The sequence below is a fragment of the Crocodylus siamensis genome, chromosome 15 (assembly GCF_052110815.1).
Source record: "Crocodylus siamensis isolate JL-2025a chromosome 15, ASM5211081v1, whole genome shotgun sequence".
In the NCBI taxonomy this organism is placed as follows: Eukaryota; Metazoa; Chordata; order Crocodylia; family Crocodylidae; genus Crocodylus; species Crocodylus siamensis.
The window spans coordinates 50,620,988-50,640,081 of NC_143409.1; the positions used below are offsets into that span (position 1 = coordinate 50,620,988).

At 53.1% G+C, this 19,094-nt stretch overlaps 1 protein-coding gene across 1 annotated transcript in view; it reads left to right on the forward strand.

Moving 5' to 3' along the window:
• The first annotated feature begins 6,642 nt into the window (after positions 1–6,642).
• Positions 6,643–19,094, forward strand: part of LOC149852736 (uncharacterized) — a 68,506-nt gene continuing 56,054 nt past the window's right edge. Inside the window, exon 1 of the mRNA XM_090029801.1 lies at positions 6,643–6,693. The gene's annotated coding sequence lies outside the window, so the exon portion shown is untranslated. The remainder of the gene's footprint in view (positions 6,694–19,094) is intronic.

The following is a 19,094-nucleotide window of genomic DNA, read 5'->3' on the forward strand; positions in this document are numbered from 1 at the left end:
TCCTAGAAGGAAGCTGTACATTAAGCACTTATCCATATAATTATGAGTTGTCATACAGCAACCCAGAGTGCTTAAAAGCTACCCTGAGAATTTTTGCGGGATATTTTTCTTCATTATTAATGTGAATACTCACCCTTTCCTGAGTCTCCATACAGCCTGAAAAATGCATTTTGGGAAAATGTGGAAATGTCTAAATACTGGTAATTAGTGTGTCATGAATAATTAGCCATTGTTACCAATCCCCTTGGAGTTTAGATATGGCTGATCCTTCCTCAGGCAGAGGTTTGTACTGGATGGGCACATCTGCATATGTGCTTTACTGGGGAGTTGATGAATTAGCTCATCAGTAAAGCATCACTGTCTACATGTACAGTGCTATTAGGCTGCAATAAACTAATTAACTCTGCTGTAGGATAGTACTGCCCAACACAAGTACTGTGCTACGGTGGAGTTATTTAGCGTGCCGCAATGCATGCGTAGACAGTGCCCGGGGCCGGCTGTAGCACACAGGTGTTACAGTGGATGGGGCTGCCTGCCGACTAGCCCTGCACTATAGCACCCTTGTGCCCCAGCTAGCCCCTCCACAGCATGTTGACCAAGGGGGAGCAGCTCCGGGCTGGCAGGCTGAGCCCCGGCCCCCAGGCTCCAGAGAGAAGTTTTCTCTGATCTTTCTAAACCTCTAATGGTGGATGCTAGTGAAAGTAATGAATAGGGGATAGATCACTCTAGAGGGATCCAGTTCAATGCGCTCCCCTCTGTAGCATCCACTTCTACCACTGTTGGAGACGGGTCCTTTTGATGTGCCATGTGTTTCCTGTTGAAGACACGAGACTGGGGTAGATGGACCATTGCTCTGACCCACTAAGCCAGTGCTCATCTTCTTCGAGCTGCAGCCTTCACCCTGGGGCTCTGCTCTCTTAGCGGCCTCGTGTCCAGTTGAACCTGTTTTACCTTCACCTGTTACTTTATGACCTACCTCTTTTGCCCCATGGGGGAAAAAGACTGTGTAAGAGTAGTCAACAGTTCAAGGGCAGAGCTGAGCTCAGTGGTATGGCAAAGGCTGACCCTGGGGGCGTCCAGACGTATTGCAGTCCCCAGCACTCCCTCACTCCTCACCTGGGCCCGCTCCTTCCTGCCTGCCTCCCTGCATGTCCACCAGCCCGTCCCCACCCCCTGAGCACAGCAGGAGAGACCCTGTGGACACAGGGTCTGCCCTCTCCTTGACAAAGCCATTCTGCATAAGAGCTTCACTTCCTAGGGCTTAGACAGAAGAGGCCCGTGGGATGAAGGGTGCTCACGAGCGGGCAAAAGCACGCAGAGTAGCCGGGTGGCCTTCGGCCAAGACCCTGCGCACGCTGCTGTCACTGCAACCCACTGCACGCAGGTGGCAGTTTCTAAACGGCAGCCTTGCGGGCTGGACTAGCAGGAGGAGGGCAGGTCAAAGCTGCCACGAGGGAGGGGTGGCTGAAATGCCCCATCTTTTAGACCGACCCCCTGGCACTCTGGGTCTGTGCTGCTCCTGGTCTGGCCCCAATCTACCCACCCCCCACAGCTCTGGGTCCAGCCCTGCTCACCTCCCTCGCCCCCACCCCTCCAACTGCTCTGGGTTTGGCCCCACTGTATCCCATTCCCCACCACTCCAGGTCCAGCCCCCTCTGCCCCGCCCCCACACTACTACGGGTCTGGCCTCACTCGACCTTACTCCCCCGGCCGCTCTGGGTCTGGCCCTGCTCTACTCCCTCCCCGCCGCTCTAATTCCAGCCCTGCTTCACCCCCCGGCACTGCGTGCATCTAGCTCATGTCCACCTCCCTCCCTCCATGCCCTCCCCCTCCCCCTCCCTACCAGCTGTTCTGGGGGGCATAGGGGCCTGGGGCTGGGGGCGTGCCACCATGGTGATCCCCCGCTCACCCTTATGCAGGGAGGCCTGGGGGGAGCCCTTTTTCTCAGGTGGCTGGGGCCTGTTCGCTGCTGCCAAAAACTTCCCTGGCAGTGGCACAAGCTTGGGCATGTGCAGTCCAAGCTACGCAGCCAATAGCCACCCGCCCTCTCAGCAGCATATGCACAGTTGCCCAAAAGTGTTATGGACAAAGACATACAGGCAAACACACAGACAGACAGATTAAGCCTTTTATTATATTAGATGGAGATGATTTATCCAGGGGTCACAGAGCAAGGAGTGATGGGGTTACATTTTGACTGTTGGGTATGAGGAAGAACTTTTTGACTGGGAGTGGTTCAGGCCTAGAGATAATGCTGAAAGGACATGGAGCGTTTGTTGCTGAAAATGTTGAAGTTAGGCAAACAGATGTCTGGGATGGTCTAGATAAGGATCATCTTGCTGAGTAGGGCATTGAACAAGACGACCTCTCAAGGTCCCTTCCAATCTGATCATTCCATGCTCCTGCGTGGCCATCAAAGCATGAGTCCCGTGGGTATTTCAGCACCAAAGTGTTTTTTTATGTGCAGTACTTGGATCTTTGATGAGACCATGAAGATGTCCAAGGAAAGCAGATGCTTTTTGTTCAGGGTGGCGGGTGGGAATTGGTCAGGGACAATTCCATTTTTCTGCCAGAAGTTGTGGAAGGAACATCTTTGATGAGGCCTGTGTCTGACTGGTTGTGGTCCTGGTGTATGCCTGTACGGCAGAGAAGATCACTCAATTAGAATTTTGTTCCTAAAGAAAAGTCTTGAACCATATGGGCCAGAGCCAGCAAGACACAGAATTCAGGGTCCCTGGAGACCGATGGACATGGCTGTTGGTGGCAGGGAGGCAAGTAAGGGCTATGTCCTTGGGCCTGTACCAACATGCACCACAAGGCTGAAGCTACTGCCTGAATGCAGACCTGCCACAGTGGCTGCTGGCCCCCAGATCTGGCCCAGGATGGGCCTGAGGAGAAATTGGGGCACAAAACATAATTATAATATAAACAGTTAACACAGAAGCATTGCAGGAAGGCCTGTAGTCTGCCAAACGCTTAACTTCTGTTTCGTCCCTGTGACTAAGCAAACTCTAAAATCAAATTCAGACCTGAAGTAAGGCCCAGATTTCTGGACGCGAGGGGTTTGCCCTTGAGGAAGGGGTTGAGCAAAGATCGAAAACCCTGAGTTCAGTTCCTTCTGTCACGTGCTCGCTGTTGGACCTCAGCTGGTCTAGCTCTGCCTGGGTTCCTCTGTCTGGTATGTTTGCTGTCAGTCCCATGGAAACCTTGGTTGTTAAATGAATACTTGGCAGTCAGCGTGGCTTTGCAATGACTGTAACATGGCTCTGTTACAGGAGGAAAATGAATTCCCGAGTGTTTCTACTGGCAAATGCAGTGAGATTTCACTGACATCCCCAGGTCACACCTCGTCGTCTTGGCCCAAACATGCCTGTAGCCCAGGGCGCCATCCAAGTGTGGACAAACCTATGAGGGCTATTTAACTCTGTGGTTTGAGTTGAATCTTAACCTTATTCTGCCTCTGGCTTTAGCCTGATGATGAGCTCCCATATATCCATCTCCCTTCACTTTGTCTCTGATGATCTCCACAGTTAGCTCCCCATGCACTTGGGGCTAAAGCTGCTGTCACCTTTACGTGCTTACCTGACAGGTTACAGCAATTGTTGCACCTAGGCACAGTTTCGACTCCAGGCAATTATAGCTGCCGAGTGCCTCAGGAGGCTGTGCCCTGGCTAGGCTCCAGGTTGGAGGAGGGTTGCTTAGACATGCACATGAGGCTGGGTAGGTCCTCAAACTTTAGTCACAGGCAAACCATGATCAGCAAATGCTTGACACCGGAGGAGGACGGTTCTCCTGTCTTTCAGTCCAGTAACCTAGGGGCTGAGCGCTTACCCATGGGGGAGGAGGCCTAGGTGCTAGCCCCCCATTCATCTCGAGGGGGATTGAATCTGCATCTCCTACTTTTCTGCTCAGGACTGTAACCATCCAGCCACAGGATAAGAAACGCCTAGGGCCTGTCTAGCCCTGCTCTTTGGGATGCCTGGAAGTGGGGAGCAGGCCCGATGGATGGTGCATCTCACCGAGCTGGATGCTGACCTGATGGGAGACCGTTCTGGTCCCAGGGGCTTCCTCACATGTAGTAGTCATTGGATAAGCAGCAGTGGGCTAACTCTTGCCTTGCTGGGGACAGGGCCAAAGACTGAATCAAAGCCCCCCTCCCTTCCTGGCTTTGTTATCCAGCAGGCAAGACTGCAAACGCTCTCAGAGACATTAGAGCAGTGGCACGTCTACCAGAGGCTTCTGCTGAGGGGCAGAAGTGAGGCCGACTAAAGGGGAAGAAGCTGCAGGTCTCCTCCGTTATCTTTCCTCCTTGCCCAAGATGGCATAACAGCAGGGCAGGGGTAAGAGGAAGTGTCGGTGACATTGAGATAGGGCTACCATACGTCCGGGTGTTGCTGGACACGTCCTCTTTTTCGTACCCCTGGGCTGCGTCCAGGTTGGTTTTTAAAATAAGATCAAATGTCGGGGTTTTCTGCTCCCCCGTGCTGGCTGCTTGGGGATTGGCTGTCATGGGTCCCCGTGCAGGTTCTGGCAGTAGAAAGAGAGTGTGCATGTGTGTGTGTAAGAGAGCGGGTGTGTGTGCAACATGGGACCTGCTTGAGCAGCAGGGCTGGGGGCAGGGGTCTGCAGGTAGGGGGTGAGGGGCATTGGCAGGGCTGGCAGAGGGCAGAGGCTGCGGGTCAGGAATGAGAGGACCATCGGGGCTGGGGTAGGGTCTGCGGCTCGGGAGAGCACTGGCGGGGCTGGGGAGCAGGGCTGAGGGTTGCAGGGTGGGAGTGAGGGGCACCGGCAGGGCTGGGAGGAAGGGGGCTGCAGGTCAGGAACGAGGGGCACTGCCAGGGCTGGGGAGTAGGGCAGATCGGGAGTGAAGGGCAGGGGGGATGGGATAGGGGACTGTGGGTTGGCTGTGCAGGGCACTGGCAGTGCCAGGGGGCTGTGAGTTGGGAGTGAGGGGCACCAGCAAGGGGAGGGGGGCAGGGTACTGCTCTTTGGGAGTGAGGGGCACTGGCCGGGGTGGGGTCAGTGGGTCGGGAGTGAGGGGCAGTGGCAGGGCTGGCGTGGCTGTGGCTTGGCAGTGTGGGGCAGCAGAATGGGCAGGGGCAGGGCAAAAGCATTCATATCTGCCTCCCCCCCTCCCGCTGGACAGGTGTCCTCTTTTTTGGACCTGGAAATATGGTAACCCTACACTGGGAGGGTGGCGGGAAATGACAGATGTGGCCTGAGCGCCCAGATCCTTCTGAGTCCTTACTGATGAGCAGAGGAAGGAGAAGGGAAGTCTTCTCCCCGCACCCCGTTCTCCACAGCTCCTCCAACGCTCCCTCCCCTTGGAGTCCCACCCAGTCGTTAGCGTGAGAGCAGGCATTACTGGCTTGATGACTCCCTTTGGTCCCTGACGTCCTTAACGAGGAGACAAAACTGGCCCAGGGGAAAGAGTTTAACGGAGCGGTTTAAGAGCCAGCTCCCTTGGGCCAGCCTGATACCCAGGTCAGGGACCTGTGCAACTGGGGTGGACTGGGTGTTGAGTGGGGTACAGGCCTCTGCCCTCTTTCTGGGGGACTGGCTGAGAGGCAAGAGGGATAAGCCAGGGTAGGGCATTTCCCCACTCTCACAGCACCAATTGTAATCTGGCCAGAGGTTGCTGAATAAAACAGTGAATGTAGCTTTGCTGCCTGGCAGGCCCGCAGCCACCTTGGCCCTATGGACTATGAGGGTGAAGAGAAGGGGCAGAGGGAAACAGACTGGGGTTGGTGGGGAAGGGTCTGGCGGAGGTGGCTGTATCTGTGAGGAGGCCGATGGTCATGGCCATGGGGTGGGAAACTTCCTGCAGGATAGGGCGCAGTGTGTGAGGGAGCACAATAGCGGTTAGTCAAGGCCGTGGTGACGGAAAGCTTTGGAAGAGTGGGCTCCGCCTGTGGGGGATACAATAGCAGTTACTGCCACAGACTGTAAGAAGCTGCCATAAAGGGTGCTGAGGTCTGCGGTGAAGCAGCTGGCACAGCTGGAACCATGCAGCTCATGCGGGCTTTGGGAAGCCTGAGCTGGGCTAGGTAACATTGCCCTGGGGTGGGGAGGGGTGGGTGCTGAGTCAGTGAATTTTAGGGTCTGAGTCATGATATTACGGTGAGTGGTGAAAAGAAAGTCTATAGGGTTTAATTATTTACTATCTCTCCCCATAGAAGAACTAGAGGTCACAATGAAACTAGCAGGGAGTACATTTAAAAAGAACAAAAGGAAGTTCTTCTCCCAGTGGCAATCCAAGTGTGTGGGACGTGTTGCCACTGATGTGGTGGACACTTGACTGCTTGGCCAGACTGATAAAGGAAAGGGACACATTTTTGGAGGAAAGGGGCATCAGTCGCCATTGAGCATGAGAGTTGGGGCACAGCCTGTGAATCAGTCCTACCTAGACCTTAAATGCTGGAGGCTGCTTGTGAAAGAGGAACAGTTGGGTAAAAAGCCTGGTCATGCCCAGTTCACTCTCCCTTTCAGCATCCGCTCTGTGCCACAGTGCGACACAGAAGACTGGGCAAGATGGACCGATGGTCTGACCCAGTAAATGGCCATTGTTATAGGTTCTCACGTCTGTTCTTATAAATCCCACAGGAAATCACGGTGCCTGGCCCAGCACAGCGGTGCCAGGACAGCCCAGTGTCTTCCGTGACAGCTCCATCTGAGTGCCCCGTCCTGCAGTAGGTAAGAGGGGTATTGGCTCCTTTATTGTCTGTCCAGAAATGCTCCTGTGGCAGCTCTTGTGTGGGCACAAACAGCCCAGTTTCACACTCCACCCTAGAGCACCCCTCACAATCCCTCTCTCAGCCTCTAGCCCTTCTGCTAAGGGGTCTGGAGCAACCCAAGCTGGGACTGTCTTGCTCTCTCCAGACACCCCAGGACAGATGCTTCAGCCTCCTCTCTGTCCATCTCCCAGCTTGTACTCGCCCTTCCACCCGTAGCTCAACTCCAGCATTTTTCAGTCTCCTTCCTGCCTTCTGCAATGCAAAACCTGTACAATTCCTCCCGCTTATGCCTGAAGGCAGAAATTGCAGCCTTGTGTGTGTCATTTAAAGTCAGAGCAGCTCTTAAGAAGTCCCAGCTACCAGATTCAATGCCCCCAAACACCAAGAACACCCTAAGCTGCCACTGGTAAAGCAAGGGGAAAGGTCACTGTCAATGTCCTGCCACTGTAGGACAGTTGTTAAAGCAGGCATGAGAGATCCGAGGAGAAGGACCATGACCCATGCTACAGTGGAAGGCCACAGGTTGTTACAAAGATGATGGGGATTATTTGTCCAGGACTTAGGGCAGGGAGGCATGGGCTTACATTTTGACTGTGTTGGGTATGAGGAAGCACTTTCTGACTCTGAGGCCTAGAGGTGATACTGAAGGATGTGCATCGTGTTTGTTGCTGGAAGCATTCAAGGTAGGCAAGTGACTGTCTGGGGTGGTCTAGACATGGATCATCTTGCTGTGAGTAGGGGCTTGAACAAGATGGCCTCTCAAGAGCCCTTCCAGCCTTCTCATTCCATGCCTCTGGGTGGCTATCAAAGCACAAATCCCGTAGTAATTTCAGCACCAAAGTCCTTCTTGTGCAGTACCTAAACCTTTGATGTGGCTGTGAAGATGTCTAAGGAAAGGAGATGTTTTTGGCTGGGGATGGGGGGACCCAGTCCGGGACAATCCCAGTTTTCTGTCAGAAGTTCACTGGAAGGAAGATCTTTGATGAGGCCTGTGTCTGCCTGGTTTTGGTCTGGGTGGAATATGGCTGTATGGCAAAGAGAAGATCATTTGTTTAGGTCTTCTTTCCTAAAGAAACGTGTTGAAACCAGGGATGTTAAACATCTGGCCCATGGACCACAACCAGCAAGGTGTCAGATGTTAAGGAGTGTAGTGTGCCAAAGAATTCAAGATCCCTGGACACCGACAGTCATGGCTGTCAGTGGAAGGATGGCAAAGGGCTGTGTCCTTTGCCTGTGCCAACATTTGCCCCAAGGCCAATGCCACTACCTGACTTGCAGACCCACTGCAGCTGCTGCTGGGCCACAGATCTGGCCCAAGATGAGCCTCCATGGTCCCGATCCTGCCTGGGGGCCTGAGGTGATTTTGACACTCCTACTTTAACCCATTCTTTTCACCCTATATAACAGGGGTCAGCAACATTTTTGGGCAGAGTGCCAAAAACACCCACAACTTCAATTTGTAAGGCGTTGGTGTGCCAGCGGTGGATGATGGGGGAGCCATGAGGGCCCCAATCCTTGCTGTTGCTGTGTAGCCCTTGCCGCTTCCCACCATCCACCGAGAGGCATGTATACCAAGCAAACTGCCTTTGAGTGCCATGCTCCGGCACCCATGCTGGGGGTTGCCTACCTCTGCTATGTATGTTAGCCAGTGACAGGAAACGGAAGCACAAGATATTATTGCAACAAAAACTGTTAACACAGAAGCATGGTGGTAAAGCTTATATCCTATCAAACTCTGACCTTTTTTTTTTTTTGGTCCGGTGACTTGCCATCTGGGATTATCGGTGTCATCATTGCTGTTGTCCCCATCGCGTGTTATTGATGTGTTGTCAGTGTTGAAGTTTCAGGAACTGCGGTGTGTAGACAAGTTGTAGCCATGAGATTGAAATACCAACCTTGTCTTAAAAAACAACCACAGGCTCAGCTTGGTGGCAAAGATTTGGCAAGGTTTATTGCTAACAAGCACAGACCTAGCAGACCTACTGTGGCTAAAAAGGAAAGCCTACAAAGGATGGAGGATGGGATTCACCTCCAAGGAGGATTACTCCACGCTGGTCCGGTCCTGCAGGGAGCAAACCAGGAAAGCCAAGGCTGCAACTGAACTCCAACTAGCTTCAGGCATCAAGGACAACAAAAAGTCCTTTTTCAGATATGTGGGGAGCCGGAGGAAAAGCAAGGGCAATGTTGGACCCCTGCTAAACCAGATGGGGCAACTGACAACTGACGCCCAGGAAAAAGCCAACCTATTAAATAGGTACTTTGCGTCAGTCTTTCATCAGTCACACGGGATGCCCATGCCTGCTGTGGGACAGGGAAATCTGGGTGAGGGGGATCCCCTACCCTCCATCAATGCTGACCTCGTGAAGGAACACCTTGAGAAGCTGGATACCTTCAAGTCAGCCGGCCCTGACAACCTGCACCTCAGGGTACTCAAGGAGCTGGCCAGCGTCATAGCCCAGCCCTTGGCACGGGTCTTTGAAAACTCCTGGCGCTCTGGTGTAGTGCCCGAAGACTGGAAGAAGGCCAATGTGGTGCCGATCTTCAAGAAAGGGAGGAGAGTGGATCCGGCTAACTACAGGCCCATTAGCCTGACTTCTATCCTGGGGAAGATCTTGGAAAAGTTTATTAAGGAGGCCATCCTTGAGGGACTGGCCCAGGCTAACATTCTAAGGGATAGCCAGCACGGGTTTGTTGCTGGTAGGTCTTGTTTGACCAATCTCATTTCCTTCTATGACCAGGTGACCTATCACCTGGACAAGGGAGAAGAGATTGATGTCATATATCTTGACTTCAAAAAAGCTTTTGATCTGGTATCCCATGATCACCTCTTGGCCAAACTGCCCAGTTGTGGCTTTGGCTCCACCACGTTCCGCTGGCTGGGAAATTGGCTTCGTGGTGGGACCCAGAGGGTTGTGATTAATGGCAGTCACTCATCATGGTGCCCTGTGACCAGTGGGGTCCCTCAAGGCTCTGTCCTGGGACCCATACTGTTCAACATCTTCATTAACGATGTGGACATTGGAGTCAGGAGTGGACTGGCCAAGTTCGCCGATGACACCAAACTTTGGGGCAAAGCATCCACGCCAGAGGACAGGTGGGTGATCCAGGCTGACCTGGACAAGCTCAGCAAATGGGCAGACGAGAACCTCATGGTGTTTAACACTGAAAAATGCAAGGTTCTCCACCTTGGGAGGAAAAACCTGCAGCACCCTTATAGGCTTGGCAGTGCTACATTGGTTAGCACTACAGAAGAAAAAGACTTGGGGGTCATCATTGACCACAAGATGAACATGAGCCTGCAATGCGATGCTGCGGCTAGTAAAGCGACCAAAATGCTGGCGTGCATCCATAGATGCTTCTCGAGCAAATCCCGGGACGTCAGTCTCCCCTTGTACTCGACCTTGGTGAGGCCGCAGCTGGAGTACTGCGTCCAGTTTTGGGCTCCACAATTCAAAAAGGATGTGGAGAAGCTTGAGAGAGTCCAGAGGAGAGCCACGCGCATGATCAGAGGTCAGGAAAACAGATCTTACGATGACAGGCTGAGAGCCGTGGGTCTTTAGCCTGGAAAAGCGCAGGCTCAGGGGTGATCTGATGGCCACCTATAAGTTTCTCAGGGGTGACCACCAGGATCTGGGGGACGTTTGTTCACCAGAGCGCCCCAAGGGATGACGAGGTCGAACGGTCACAAACTCCTGCAAGACCGTTTCAGGCTGGACATAAGGAAGAATTTCTTTGCTGTCCAAGCCCCCAAGGTCTGGAACAGCCTGCCATCGGAGGTGGTTCAAGCACCTACATTGAACACCTTCAAGAGTAAATTGGATGCTTATCTTGCTGGGATCCTATGACCCCAGCTGACTTCCTGCCCTTTGGGCAGGGGGCTGGACTCGATGATCCTCTGAGGTCCCTTCCAGCCCTGATGTCTATGAAATCTATGAACACACTGTGGCCTAGCAAGCACACGATACCATAAATTAAGGCATTTGTAGCTGTGACAAGGGAGTTGGCAAAACACCATCCAGGCTCCCCCAGGCCGCTATGAAGTTTTCCTGCTTTCTGATTCTCTTATGCAATGATCAAAACAAATTGTGCATTGCATTTCATCTGTGTGCTAAATGTCTCAAACCATCTCGCACCATGGGTTTGTTTCCCATTCTGACTTGGGCGTTCCTGTTCCAGCTTTATCATTCTGGTCCTGGACTATCCTACCTTGCACCATCATCTCCCATTCCCATCTCTTGGCAGACGTGCACAATCTGGCCCACATCCCAAGGTTTGTTTATGTGAGGAGTTCATATATTGGTCAGGTTTTGTGATAAGGCCTACTTTGGCCAGTACTTTAGCAAAGCCTTTGTGTAAGCCGCATGTATTAATCAAGGCCCCAGCAAGGCCTACCACTCTGAGTAAATTCTGAAAGCAAATTCAAGCCTGAAGTGAGGCCCAGATTTCTGACAGTGAGGGGGTTTGCCCTTGAGGAAGGAAGAGAGCAAAGTTCGGAAGCCCTGCGTTCGGTTCCTTCTATCACGTGCTCACTGTGCAACCATGGCTGGTCCAGCTCTGGCTGGGGTCCCACGTCTGCAATGAGTATTTCCTTTCAGTCCCAAGGACATTTTGGCTGGTAGATAAACACTTGACTTTGCAAACAACAGAGCCTGGCTCTGTTATAGGAGGAAAGTGAGAAAACCTAGGGTGAAGAAATCAGTTACTTGAATATAGGTTAGGAGGAGTTGGCCTGGCCAGCACGATGGCTGAAAGGGACCTTGGGCTTACGGCCAATCACAGGATGAACATGAGTCACCAGTGTGGCACTGTAGTCAACAGGGCTAATAGCATACTGGAATGCATTAGCCAATGTGTCATGAGCAGGGCTAAAGAAGTGATACTTCCTCTCTACTCAGACCCCAGCTGGTGTCCAGTTCTGGGCACTGCACTTCAAAAAAGATGTGGACAATCTTGAAATGGTGCAGAGAAGGGCCACAAGAATGATTAAGGGCCTGGAGGACAAATCTTATGAGGAAAGACAAAGGGATCTGGTACTGTTCAGCCTGGGGAAGAGAAGGCTGAGGGGGGACTTGGTGACCATCTATAAGTATGTAAGGGGTGAATACTGGGAGCTGGGAGAAAACCTGTTCACTAAGGCACCCCAGAGGATGGCAAGGAGCAATGGCCATAAACTGTTAGAGGATGGTTTTGGGTTGAATGTATGGACGAACTTATATATGGTAAGGGTGACCGAATCTGGAATAGACTTCCCAGGGAGGCGGTGCAGTCCCTAACTTGGAAGTCTTCAAGAGGAGACTGGATAGACACGTTGCGGGCTGTATTCCTGCCCAGAGCAGGAGGATTGGATTTGATGATCTTTGAGGTCCCTTTTAGCCCTTCATTTTTATGATTCCATGATTCTGTGCATTCCCAAGTGGTTCCACTGTCAATCTAGTGTGACTTCACTGACACCCCCAGGCCCATGAATGCCGCATGCCCCCGGAGGCTGGGGGGCACGGTGAGCATCTGCGCTATGGCGGCGCTGTTGGTGGCAGGAACGTGGCAGCGGTAAGTGGGGAGCTCCCGCAGGCAGCCACGGTGCTGTCAGTGGTAGGGGTGGCAAGCACCGACCATCAGTTGGCAACCACCCACAGATGCTGCTGGCAGCGTTGGCGGTGGCCAGCGGTGATGGCAGATCACCCACAGACACTGTTGGTGGTGATGACAGCGGCAGGGGGTGGTAAGTGGCGACCTTTTCACAGGGGGTGTACCACCATGCTCAGGGGGTGCATGTGCAACTGTGTGCACCCCCTACGTGTTGCCAATCCGCAGGCCGCACCCCCTCACCTTGGCTCAGATGTGCCTGTAACCCACGGTGCCATCCAAGTGTAGACAAACCAATCAGGGCTGTTTTACTCATTGAGCTGAGGCTAATCTTAACTGTAGACTGCTTCTGGCTTTTACCCTAATTAGCTCCCATACATTCAAGTCCTCTCGTCTTGTCTTTGATGGTATTCACACTTATCTCCCAGCCCACTAGGGGCTGAAGCTATTAGCATTAATATGTGCCTATGTGACACACTGCCCTTGAGGAAGGGGTTGAGCAAAGATCGAAAACCCTGAGTTCAGTTCCTTCTGTCACGTGCTCGCTGTTTGACCTCAGCTGGTCTAGCTCTGCCTGGGTTCCTCTGTCTGGTATGTTTGCTGTCAGTCCCATGGAAACCTTGGTTGTTAAATGAATACTTGGCAGTCAGCGTGGCTTTGCAATGACTGTAGCATGGCTCTGTTACAGGAGGAAAATGAATTCCCGAGTGTTTCTACTGGCAAATGCAGTGAGATTTCACTGACATCCCCAGGTCACACCTCGTCGTCTTGGCCCAAACATGCCTGTAGCCCAGGGCGCCATCCAAGTGTGGACAAACCTATGAGGGCTATTTAACTCTGTGGTTTGAGTTGAATCTTAACCTTATTCTGCCTCTGGCTTTAGCCTGATGATGAGCTCCCATATATCCATCTCCCTTCACTTTGTCTCTGATGATCTCCACAGTTAGCTCCCCATGCACTTGGGGCTAAAGCTGCTGTCACTTTTACGTGCTTACCTGACAGGTTACAGCAATTGTTGCACCTAGGCACAGTTTCGACTCCAGGCAGTTATAGCTGCCGAGTGCCTCAGGAGGCTGTGCCCTGGCTAGGCTCCAGGTTGGAGGAGGGTTGCTTAGACATGCACATGAGGCTGGGTAGGTCCTCAAACTTTAGTCACAGGCAAACCATGATCAGCAAATGCTTGACACCGGAGGAGGACGGTTCTCCTGTCTTTCAGTCCAGTAACCTAGGGGCTGAGCGCTTACCCATGGGGGAGGAGGCCTAGGTGCTAGCCCCCCATTCATCTCGAGGGGGATTGAATCTGCATCTCCTACTTTTCTGCTCAGGACTGTAACCATCCAGCCACAGGATAAGAAATGCCTAGGGCCTGTCTAGCCCTGCTCTTTGGGATGCCTGGAAGTGGGGAGCAGGCCCGATGGATGGTGCATCTCACCGAGCTGGATGCTGACCTGATGGGAGACCGTTCTGGTCCCAGGGGCTTCCTCACATGTAGTAGTCATTGGATAAGCAGCAGTGGGCTAACTCTTGCCTTGCTGGGGACAGGGCCAAAGACTGAATCAAAGCCCCCCTCCCTTCCTGGCTTTGTTATCCAGCAGGCAAGACTGCAAACGCTCTCAGAGACATTAGAGCAGTGGCACGTCTACCAGAGGCTTCTGCTGAGGGGCAGAAGTGAGGCCGACTAAAGGGGAAGAAGCTGCAGGTCTCCTCCGTTATCTTTCCTCCTTGCCCAAGATGGCATAACAGCAGGGCAGGGGTAAGAGGAAGTGTCGGTGACATTGAGATAGGGCTACCATACGTCCGGGTGTTGCTGGACACGTCCTCTTTTTCGTACCCCTGGGCTGCGTCCAGGTTGGTTTTTAAAATAAGATCAAATGTTGGGGTTTTCTGCTCCCCCGTGCTGGCTGCTTGGGGATTGGCTGTCATGGGTCCCCGTGCAGGTTCTGGCAGTAGAAAGAGAGTGTGCATGTGTGTGTGTAAGAGAGCGGGTGTGTGTGCAACATGGGACCTGCTTGAGCAGCAGGGCTGGGGGCAGGGGTCTGCAGGTAGGGGGTGAGGGGCATTGGCAGGGCTGGCAGAGGGCAGAGGCTGCGGGTCAGGAATGAGAGGACCATCGGGGCTGGGGCAGGGTCTGCGGCTCGGGAGAGCACTGGCGGGGCTGGGGAGCAGGGCTGAGGGTTGCAGGGTGGGAGTGAGGGGCACCGGCAGGGCTGGGAGGAAGGGGGCTGCAGGTCAGGAACGAGGGGCACTGCCAGGGCTGGGGAGTAGGGCAGATCGGGAGTGAAGGGCAGGGGGGATGGGATAGGGGACTGTGGGTTGGCCTTGCAGGGCACTGGCAGTGCCAGGGGGCTGTGAGTTGGGAGTGAGGGGCACCAGCAAGGGGAGGGGGGCAGGGTACTGCTCTTTGGGAGTGAGGGGCACTGGCCGGGGTGGGGTCAGTGGGTCGGGAGTGAGGGGCAGTGGCAGGGCTGGCGTGGCTGTGGCTTGGCAGTGTGGGGCAGCAGAATGGGCAGGGGCAGGGCAAAAGCATTCATATCTGCCTCCCCCCCTCCCGCTGGACAGGTGTCCTCTTTTTTGGACCTGGAAATATGGTAACCCTACACTGGGAGGGTGGCGGGAAATGACAGATGTGGCCTGAGCGCCCAGATCCTTCTGAGTCCTTACTGATGAGCAGAGGAAGGAGAAGGGAAGTCTTCTCCCCGCACCCCGTTCTCCACAGCTCCTCCAACGCTCCCTCCCCTTGGAGTCCCACCCAGTCGTTAGCGTGAGAGCAGGCATTACTGGCTTGATGACTCCCTTTGGTCCCTGACGTCCTTAACGAGGAGACAAAACTGGCCCAGGGGAAAGAGTTTAACGGAGCGGTTTAAGAGCCAGCTCCCTTGGGCCAGCCTGATACCCAGGTCAGGGACCTGTGCAACTGGGGTGGACTGGGTGTTGAGTGGGGTACAGGCCTCTGCCCTCTTTCTGGGGGACTGGCTGAGAGGCAAGAGGGATAAGCCAGGGTAGGGCATTTCCCCACTCTCACAGCACCAATTGTAATCTGGCCAGAGGTTGCTGAATAAAACAGTGAATGTAGCTTTGCTGCCTGGCAGGCCCGCAGCCACCTTGGCCCTATGGACTATGAGGGTGAAGAGAAGGGGCAGAGGGAAACAGACTGGGGTTGGTGGGGGAGGGTCTGGCGGAGGTGGCTGTATCTGTGAGGAGGCCGATGGTCATGGCCATGGGGTGGGAAGCTTCCTGCAGGATAGGACGCAGTGTGTGAGGGAGCACAATAGCGGTTAGTCAAGGCCGTGGTGACGGAAAGCTTTGGAAGAGTGGGGCTCCGCCTGTGGTGGATACAATAGCAGTTACTGCCACAGACTGTAAGAAGCTGCCATAAAGGGTGCTGAGGTCTGCGGTGAAGCAGCTGGCACAGCTGGAACCATGCAGCTCATGCGGGCTTTGGGAAGCCTGAGCTGGGCTAGGTAACATTGCCCTGGGGTGGGGAGGGGTGGGTGCTGAGTCACTGAAGTTTAGGGTCTGAGTCATGATATTACGGTGAGTGGTGAAAAGAAAGTCTATCGGGTTTAATATTTACTATCTCTCCCCATAGAAGAACTAGAGGTCACAATGAAACTAGCAGGGAGTACAAGTGTGTGGGACGTGTTGCCACTGATGTGGTGGACACTTGATGGCCAGACTTAAGGAAAAAGAACAAAAGGAAGTTCTTCTACCCCAGTGGCAATCCCAGTGGCAATCCCAGTTCACTCTCCCTTTCAGCATCCGCTCTGTGCCACAGTGCGACACAGAAGACTGGGCAAGATGGACCGATGGTCTGACCCAGTAAATGGCCGTTGTTATAGGTTCTCACGTCTGTTCTTATAAATCCCACAGGAAATCACGGTGCCTGGCCCAGCACAGCGGTGCCAGGACAGCCCAGTGTCTTCCCTGACAGCTCCATCTGAGTGCCCCGTCCTGCAGTAGGTAAGAGGGGTATTGGCTCCTTTATTGTCTGTCCAGAAATGCTCCTGTGGCAGCTCTTGTGTGGGCACAAACAGCCCAGTTTCACACTCCACCCTAGAGCACCCCTCACAATCCCTCTCTCAGCCTCTAGCCCTTCTGCTAAGGGGTCTGGAGCAACCCAAGCTGGGACTGTCTTGCTCTCTCCAGACACCCCAGGACAGATGCTTCAGCCTCCTCTCTGTCCATCTCCCAGCTTGTACTCGCCCTTCCACCCGTAGCTCAACTCCAGCATTTTTCAGTCTCCTTCCTGCCTTCTGCAATGCAAAACCTGTACAATTCCTCCCGCTTATGCCTGAAGGCAGAAATTGCAGCCTTGTGTGTGTCATTTAAAGTCAGAGCAGCTCTTAAGAAGTCCCAGCTACCAGATTCAATGCCCCCAAACACCAAGAACACCCTAAGCTGCCACTGGTAAAGCAAGGGGAAAGGTCACTGTCAATGTCCTGCCACTGTAGGACAGTTGTTAAAGCAGGCATGAGAGATCCGAGGAGAAGGACCATGACCCATGCTACAGTGGAAGGCCACAGGTTGTTACAAAGATGATGGGGATTATTTGTCCAGGACTTAGGGCAGGGAGGCATGGGCTTACATTTTGACTGTGTTGGGTATGAGGAAGCACTTTCTGACTCTGAGGCCTAGAGGTGATACTGAAGGATGTGCATCGTGTTTGTTGCTGGAAGCATTCAAGGTAGGCAAGTGACTGTCTGGGGTGGTCTAGACATGGATCATCTTGCTGTGAGTAGGGGCTTGAACAAGATGGCCTCTCAAGAGCCCTTCCAGCCTTCTCATTCCATGCCTCTGGGTGGCTATCAAAGCACAAATCCCGTAGTAATTTCAGCACCAAAGTCCTTCTTGTGCAGTACCTAAACCTTTGATGTGGCTGTGAAGATGTCTAAGGAAAGGAGATGTTTTTGGCTGGGGATGGGGGGACCCAGTCCGGGACAATCCCAGTTTTCTGTCAGAAGTTCACTGGAAGGAAGATCTTTGATGAGGCCTGTGTCTGCCTGGTTTTGGTCTGGGTGGAATATGGCTGTATGGCAAAGAGAAGATCATTTGTTTAGGTCTTCTTTCCTAAAGAAACGTGTTGAAACCAGGGATGTTAAACATCTGGCCCATGGACCACAACCAGCAAGGTGTCAGATGTTAAGGAGTGTAGTGTGCCAAAGAATTCAAGATCCCTGGACACCGACAGTCATGGCTGTCAGTGGAAGGATGGCAAAGGGCTGTGTCCTTTGCCTGTGCCAACATTTGCCCCAAGGCCAATGCCACTACCTGACTTGCAGACCCACCGCAGCTGCTGCTGGGCCACAGATCTGGCCCAAGATGAGCCTCCATGGTCCCGATCCTGCCTGGGGGCCTGAGGTGATTTTGACACTCCTACTTTAACCCATTCTTTTCACCCTATATAACAGGGGTCAGCAACATTTTTGGGCAGAGTGCCAAAAACACCCACAACTTCAATTTGTAAGGCGTTGGTGTGCCAGCGGTGGATGATGGGGGAGCCATGAGGGCCCCAATCCTTGCTGTTGCTGTGTAGCCCTTGCCGCTTCCCACCATCCACCGAGAGGCATGTATACCAAGCAAACTGCCTTTGAGTGCCATGCTCCGGCACCCATGCTGGGGGTTGCCTACCTCTGCTATGTATGTTAGCCAGTGACAGGAAACGGAAGCACAAGATATTATTGCAACAAAAACTGTTAACACAGAAGCATGGTGGTAAAGCTTATATCCTATCAAACTCTGACCTTTTTTTTTTTTTGGTCCGGTGACTTGCCATCTGGGATTATCGGTGTCATCATTGCTGTTGTCCCCATCGCGTGTTATTGATGTGTTGTCAGTGTTGAAGTTTCAGGAACTGCGGTGTGTAGACAAGTTGTAGCCATGAGATTGAAATACCAACCTTGTCTTAAAAAACAACCACAGGCTCAGCTTGGTGGCAAAGATTTGGCAAGGTTTATTGCTAACAAGCACAGACCTAGCAGACCTACTGTGGCTAAAAAGGAAAGCCTACAAAGGATGGAGGATGGGATTCACCTCCAAGGAGGATTACTCCACGCTGGTCCGGTCCTGCAGGGAGCAAACCAGGAAAGCCAAGGCTGCAACTGAACTCCAACTAGCTTCAGGCATCAAGGACAACAAAAAGTCCTTTTTCAGATATGTGGGGAGCCGGAGGAAAAGCAAGGGCAATGTTGGACCCCTGCTAAACCAGATGGGGCAACTGACAACTGACGCCCAGGAAAAAGCCAACCTATTAAATAGGTACTTTGCGTCAGTCTTTCATCAGTCACACGGGATGCCCATGCCTGCTGTGGGACAGGGAAATCTGGGTGAGGGGGATCCCCTACCCTCCATCAATGCTGACCTCGTGAAGGAACACCTTGAGAAGCTGGATACCTTCAAGTCAGCCGGCCCTGACAACCTGCACCTCAGGGTACTCAAGGAGCTGGCCAGCGTCATAGCCCAGCCCTTGGCACGGGTCTTTGAAAACTCCTGGCGCTCTGGTGTAGCGCCCGAAGACTGGAAGAAGGCCAATGTGGTGCCGATCTTCAAGAAAGGGAGGAGAGTGGATCCGGCTAACTACAGGCCCATTAGCCTGACTTCTATCCTGGGGAAGATCTTGGAAAAGTTTATTAAGGAGGCCATCCTTGAGGGACTGGCCCAGGCTAACATTCTAAGGGATAGCCAGCACGGGTTTGTTGCTGGTAGGTCTTGTTTGACCAATCTCATTTCCTTCTATGACCAGGTGACCTATCACCTGGACAAGGGAGAAGAGATTGATGT